The sequence below is a fragment of the Dipodomys merriami genome, unplaced genomic scaffold (assembly GCF_024711535.1).
Source record: "Dipodomys merriami isolate MVZ:Mamm:240054 unplaced genomic scaffold, mDipMer1.0.p SCAF_3, whole genome shotgun sequence".
NCBI lineage: Eukaryota > Metazoa > Chordata > Mammalia > Rodentia > Heteromyidae > Dipodomys > Dipodomys merriami.
Genome location: NW_027204492.1, coordinates 37,035,183 through 37,042,606, shown reverse-complemented (window position 1 = coordinate 37,042,606; position 7,424 = coordinate 37,035,183). Strand labels below are relative to the sequence as shown.

Sequence of the window (7,424 nt, the reverse complement as noted above, 5' to 3'; positions counted from 1 at the left end):
GCATATAATAATAGAAAATTATGCTTACCATAATAAACTTCAGGAAGTGGAAACAAGAGGTTTTTCTTTTGAAAATTGTTGTTTTCATTCCTTTTTTTGCTTTCTGTGTTCTGGTTTTCATTTTGTCGCTGTTTTCCATTTGTGTAACCTTTGTCTTCTACATAGGTTTATTTGATTTGAGGAGGGAAGGGGGAGCACAGAAATGGTGGGACAAAGGGACAACTAATTCAGCAGTGTATTGATACTAGGAACTATATTGGAAATTAGCGGTTTTCCTTGGAGAAGGTGTCATGAAAGGAAAAAAACTGGGGAAAAATGAGGTAGGGGCAACACTGTTCAGAAAGAAATGTACAGTACTCATTACATTCTGTACATGACCTTTTCAATAAAAAACTTAAAAATATATCAAACAACATATCCTAAAATAGTGGCCAAGAAGTGCTTTCAATTCAATGTCAATTTGAGGTTGAAATGTGTTATGGTCAATGTCATCCCTTCCATCATTCTCTCACGTATTTCCCAACCTCATTCATACTCTCAAGATGCATGGCTGAACTTCATAAGTGTATTTACCCACCCTTCCTCTCTATACATCAATCCTCCTTCTCTTTAACATGACTTACCCTGGAACAAGACAATCCCAAGCCTTGCGAGAGCCTTATTTACTCCTCACTGAGGCAGAGGTGAGAAATAATGCTATGAGGAAGGTATCCTAGGGGCAATTATTTTGTGTAGTTTTGTGGAGAGCTACTACTACATGCCCCCTCACCTACTCACCACCCACATACCACCACCACCACACAAAACCTTCCCTCCTCATTGGGACATGTTCATATATGCAGACAATGTACCTCCATCCACATTATCACTTCTCCAACCACATTCTTCTCCCCTACCCAAACCAATTTCACCAGGTTTCATTGTTCCATTCTCACACACAGACATAAAGTATTCAGATGGTTGGTCACCATTCTTTTCCATTTGTGCCCTTCCTCACACATCCCACTAAGGCCCACATCTCAGAGAAGCCTGTTTCATCTTTCTAGGTTTCCCCATTGTATTTCACACCCATATATAGAAGTTTAATCAGATTTTCCCCATTTGGGAAAGAACACTATCACCACACCTCTAACAGCTCTGCTCACCTGGATCTCACTCCGTACACACTGTTTCTCTTTCTCTTTTTCTCTCTCTCACCTTCTCTCTCTCTGCCTCCATTCCCTCCCTTCCTCCGTCCCCCCCTCACTCACTCTATCTCTCTCTCATCGAGAGCATTCTTTCCTTCTCCTATGGAACAAAGAGCTGAGAGAGAAGTTCACTTCCCTCTTACCTCCTTTGGGTCCTATTTTTCTCTATTTGGTTCACTGTGCACATTTCCATTGCAGAGCAAGCCCCAGAGGACTCAGGTCCCTCCCTTTCCACTCACTGCATTCTACTGTTTCCCTCCCCTTCCCCACCATCACAGAGCACACAGAAAGGCTTATGAGACCATTTCGATGTATGTTATTTCATCATCTTTTGTCCCCATAGCAATAATATGTGCTGGGACAAGACAAACCACATGCCAGTAGCCAGGGCAGTGGAGACCTTGGAGATGGCCCACAGGATTGCCCTGGCCTGGCTCTCACATTAGTGGCTGCCTAAATGGAGTCTAAGTGGATGGATCATTCTTGACCTTCTTGTCCCTTGACGTCTTGCATTTACACGGATGCTTATTAAGAAGGGGACCACTGGTTGGTACTGGTTCTGGCTCCCTCCTGGACTTGGGTAGATCCGGTCGGTTGGTGACCATTATTCTCCACCTCGCACCCCGGCGGCGGCGCCTGAGACGACCCAAGACAGCAGGTGTTATCGGGGCCTGGAAGGACCACAGGCAGTCCTCAGCAAGGCATTGATGGAGAGGAGAGCGTGGAGGAGACATAGGAACAGGGCATTCACAGGAAACGGTGAGGGCTGAGAACATTCTGTGCCAGGGAAGGCCAGAGAGGAGCCTCTTTTGGGAAAGGGGTCAAGGGGAACAAGGGTCAGACCTTGTGTGGATCACCTCACCTTTCCTTTCAATCCACGCGGACACGCTCTCTTCTTCTTGTTCTTCCTGAGTTTGTTGGGTGGCGCTCGCTGGAGTGAGGTTCCCTGTTGGACAGCGGCGGCAGCAGCCATGCCCCGTGGCATCATGGTCCTGGCCATCTTCCCTCCTTCCCTGCCTGCAGTCTTCTCATCTCCAGGCACCAGAACACTCCTATATATGCCCCCCACCCCAGGCGACCACACCCCTCATCATTATTAGGTCAGCCAGCTATTCCTAGCCAGCCAATCACTGACCAGGGTGGGGTTTCCACATCACAACGCACCATCTTGAATCCTGTGGTGATGATGTGAGGGGCTCTAGTGGGGAAAGAGGGGGAAGGATCTGGAATAAGATGCCGAGAATTTCTAGGTGGAGAAACGGACATTTGCTTAAACACAATTATCACCTTTCTACTAGCGATTCTTACTTCTTCTCGGGAGAAGTCTCTCTCTGTAAGTCTTTAGCCCATTTATTGTGTTGTTTATATTATTTATAGCATCTAGCCCATTTAGAGTGCTGTTTCTTGGAAGATTTCCTTTAGCGACGGGGTGGGAGGGTGGGGGTGGGATTCATTTGTTTGAGCTCTAAGTATATTTTAGATCTGAGGCCTTGTCTGATGCACAGCCAGCCAATATCTTCTCCCATTCTGTGGGCTTTTTATATTCTTGCTCTCTCTGTTCTTTGGCATGGAGGAATTCTTCAATTGGATACTATTTCAATTATCCCGTCTTTCTGTCATTTGTTGTCATTGTGGGTTTCGATTAAGGAAGTTTCAAGTCTTGCCAAAGAGCCCTGGTGTCTTCTCTATCCTTTCTTGTAATATTTTTAGGGTATCTTGTCTTAGATTAAGGTCTTTGATCCATTTGTAATTGATTCTGGAGCAAGGTGACAGGTAAGGATGTAGATTCAGTTTTCTGCATGTGGATAGCCAATTCTGCCAGCACCATTTGGTGGAGGGGCTGTCTTTCTTCCATCCTGTGTTTTCAACTATTATCAAATATTAGGCAGGTTTAGGTCTGTGTGTTCCTTTCTGGGTCTTCTATTCTGTTGGTCCTCGGGCCTCTTCTTATGCCAGTACCAAGCCGTTTCTCTTTCTATGGCTTTGTAAGAGCGTTTGAAGCTTAGTGTTGACATTCCTCCAGTGTTGTTCTTCCTGCTATGGAGTTTTTGCTATTCAGAGTCTTCTGTGGTTGCATGTGAGTTTTTAGATTGCTTCTTCTATGTTATTGCCGAATGTTGCTGATACTATCATTGCTATTGCATGGAATTTAGAGATCGCTTTGGGTAGCATCGCCATTTTCACTATGTGAATCTTTCCAATCCAAGAGCATGGAAGGTTTTTCCATTTCCTTACATCTTCCTTACATTCCTTTTTCATATTTCCAAAGTTTTCATCTTACAGATCCTACACATCTAAGGATAAGTTAATTCCTAGGTATTTTTTTTGGCTGTTTCTAATGGAGATGCTTTTCTTGTTTCAGGGTTGTTCTCCCCTTGTTGGCATGAAGAGAAGCTAGTGAATTTTGTGGAATCATTTTATACCCTGCTACATGCCAAAGCTTTGGATCAGCTCAAGTAACTTAGGATCATGTTACAGGATCCTGTTATGTGCAAACAGGAATACTTTTATTCCTTCCTTCCCTATTTGGATCCCGTTTGGTTTTCCTGTTACCTGATTGCTCTTGCGAGGAGTTTCACCACTCTCCTGAGAAGGAGTGGAAAGAGTAGACATCCTTTTCTTTGTCCTCAATTTAGAGGAAATGGTTTTAACTTTTCACCAAATTAACTATCATGCTAGCTGTAGGTTTGTCATGTACATCCTTTCTTTTGTTGAAGAATCTTCCATGGATTTGAGATTCTCCAGAGCTTTTATCATAAAGGGATGCTGGATCTTGTCAAATGCTTCTCTTGTATCTTTTGAGACGATCATATGGTTCTTGTCCTTGCTCCTGTCGGGGTGTGTGGAATTACATTCATTGACTTGGGTATATTGAACCCTGGAATGAATCCCATTTGATAATGGCGTATGATTCTTTGGGATTATTTGTGGAATTCAGTTGGCCAGAATTTTATAGAGAAGTGTTGCCTCAATATTCACCAAAGAGCTGGATGCATAGTTCCCTTATTTAATGAGTCCATGTATGGTTTGGGGGAAAGGGTTCTATTGTCTTCATAGAATAACTTTGTTAGTGATCTTTCCCTTTGAATTTCATGGAAGACATTGAGAAATTATGAGAGATTTATTAGAGTGAGTTCTCCTTTGAAGTCCTTATACAATTTGACTGTGAATCCATCTGGCCCTTGGTTTTTCTTGGATGGCAGATCTTATATTGCCATTTCAATTTCATTCCTTGTTATGCATCTATTTAGTTGGGTTAAATCTTGGTTTAGTTAGGATATATCGATATTCACTAGGAATTCTTCCATTTCTCAGTCTCCAATTTGTTATCATACAGGTATGCAAAATATTCCCTTGTAATGTTCTCAATCTTGATTGTTTCTGTCATGACGTTCCTGGTTCCATCTCTAATTGTATCTATTTGGGCCGATTGGCTTCTGTCTCTCTGTCTCTGTCTCTCTCACTGTCTCTCACTCTGTCTCTCTGTCTGTCTGACTCTATCTCTCTCTGTCTCTCTCTCACACAGTCACATTTGCTTAGTATCTGTCAATTTGGTAAATTTTTTCAAAGAACCAACTGGTTGCGTCTTTCTATGTTTTTCTTAGTCTCTATTTCATTTATTTCTGATAGAATCTTGATTGTTTCCATCTCCTAGTTTGGAGGTTGGATTGTTTCTCTTTTTCATGGAGCTTAAGGTGCATCAGTAAAGTGCTGATTTGAGATTTCTCCAGTTCATTGATGTAGGCACTCAGAGCTATAAATTTTCCTCTGAGTACTGCCTTTGCTATGTCCCAGAGGAGCTGGTATTTTGTGTTTGTTTTGGTTAAATTCCATAAACATTTGAATTTCAGTTCTGAGCTCTTCACGAGATGCTCAGCATCTCTAGCCAGAAAAGAAATGCAAATCAAAACCACATTGAGATTCCAGCTCACCACAATTAGAATGGCCATCCTCAAGAGCAGTAACAATAACAGATGCTTGCAAAGGATGTCACCGAAAGGGAATGATACCGACTTATTGCTGGGAGTGGAAGCTTCTGCAACCAGTCTGGAAGCTGTATGGAGGTTCTTCAAACTACTAAACAGAGAGGTTCCCCATGACCCAGCAATCCTACTCCTAGGCATTTTTCCAACTGCCCCCAAACCAAGCCAGACAAAAGCCACCAGCACAGTCATGTCCATTGCAGGTGGTTTACCATCGCTAACATAGGCAATGGACTCAGCTGCCACTCAGAGGACAAATGGATCAAGATTATATGGTAACACTATGTTGAAAACAGTCTTTAGAGCTCTTGGGGGGGAGGCAGCAGGTGAGGAGGTGGGGAGTGAAACCATGACGGGGGGAAAAACAAAGGAGGAGGTAGGAAATGTATTCATTACCTTCCTCATCTGTCGGCTTTCTGTACAGTATTTTTACAATAAAACTATATTTTAAAAAAGAAACTATGCTATATTTACACAATGGATGTTTTACTCATCAGTTAGAAAGAATGACACTGTCCCAATCACAAGGAAATACCAAGACCTGGGGAAATTTATATTAAGCAAAGTAAGCCAGACGAAAGAAACAGGTTGCTTGGTTTCTCTGATTTGTAATCATCAGAATTTGCCTATAAATCTACAAGTAAACTCAATGGACACTAAAAGATCAAAATTACACATGGACATGTTAAATTTAAGGGGACTCTGAATGTTCACACAATTAAGACCAAAGGATGACATTCTTAGGAGAGGATCACAAGGGCACAATAGCTAGGTGCATATAATAATAGAAAATTATGCTTACCATAATAAACTTCAGGAAGTGGAAACAAGAGGTTTTTCTTTTGAAAATTGTTGTTTTCAGTCCTTTTTTTGCTTTCTGTGTTCTGGTTTTCATTTTGTCGCTGTTTTCCATTTGTGTAACCTTTGTCTTCTACATAGGTTTATTTGATTTGAGGAGGGAAGGGGGAGCACAGAAATGGTGGGACAAAGGGACAACTAATTCAGCAGTGTATTGATACTAGGAACTATATTGGAAATTAGCGGTATTCCTTGGAGAAGGTGTCATGAAAGGAAAAAAACTGGGGAAAAATGAGGTAGGGGCAACACTGTTCAGAAAGAAATGTACAGTACTCATTACATTCTGTACATGACCTTTTCAATAAAAAACTTAAAAATATATCAAACAACATATCCTAAAATAGTGGCCAAGAAGTGCTTTCAATTCAATGTCAATTTGAGGTTGAAATGTGTTATGGTCAATGTCATCCCTTCCATCATTCTCTCACGTATTTCCCAACCTCATTCATACTCTCAAGATGCATGGCTGAACATCATAAGTGTATTTACCCACCCTTCCTCTCTATACATCAATCCTCCTTCTCTTTAACATGACTTACCCTGGAACAAGACAATCCCAAGCCTTGCGAGAGCCTTATTTACTCCTCACTGAGGCAGAGGTGAGAAATAATGCTATGAGGAAGGTATCCTAGGGGCAATTATTTTGTGTAGTTTTGTGGAGAGCTACTACTACATGCCCCCTCACCTACTCACCACCCACATACCACCACACAAAACCTTCCCTCCTCATTGGGACATGTTCATATATGCAGACAATGTACCTCCATCCACATTATCACTTCTCCAACCACATTCTTCTCCCCTACCCAAACCAATTTCACCAGGTTTCATTGTTCCATTCTCACACACAGACATAAAGTATTCAGATGGTTGGTCACCATTCTTTTCCATTTGTGCCCTTCCTCACACATCCCACTAAGGCCCACATCTCAGAGAAGCCTGTTTCATCTTTCTAGGTTTCCCCATTGTATTTCACACCCATATATAGAAGTTTAATCAGATTTTCCCCATTTGGGAAAGAACACTATCACCACACCTCTAACAGCTCTGCTCACCTGGATCTCACTCCGTACACACTGTTTCTCTTTCTCTTTTTCTCTCTCTCACCTTCTCTCTCTCTGCCTCCATTCCCTCCCTTCCTCCGTCCCCCCCTCACTCACTCTATCTCTCTCTCATCGAGAGCATTCTTTCCTTCTCCTATGGAACAAAGAGCTGAGAGAGAAGTTCACTTCCCTCTTACCTCCTTTGGGTCCTATTTTTCTCTATTTGGTTCACTGTGCACATTTCCTTTGCAGAGCAAGCCCCAGAGGACTCAGGTCCCTCCCTTTCCACTCACTACTTTCTACTGTTTCCCTCCCCTTCCCCACCATCACAGAGCACACAGAAAGGCTTATGA

The 7,424-nt window shown here is 42.4% G+C and overlaps 1 long non-coding RNA gene across 1 annotated transcript; it reads right to left on the bottom strand.

The window, feature by feature from the left end:
* Positions 1–1,486: 1,486 nt before the first annotated feature.
* On the bottom strand, positions 1,487–2,202 carry LOC138839425 (uncharacterized). Its single transcript, XR_011375976.1, has 2 exons — positions 2,050–2,202; positions 1,487–1,858 (listed from the first exon to the last, which is right to left on the bottom strand). It is a non-coding gene; the product is annotated as an uncharacterized lncRNA (long non-coding RNA).
* Between the last annotated feature and the right edge of the window lie 5,222 nt (positions 2,203–7,424).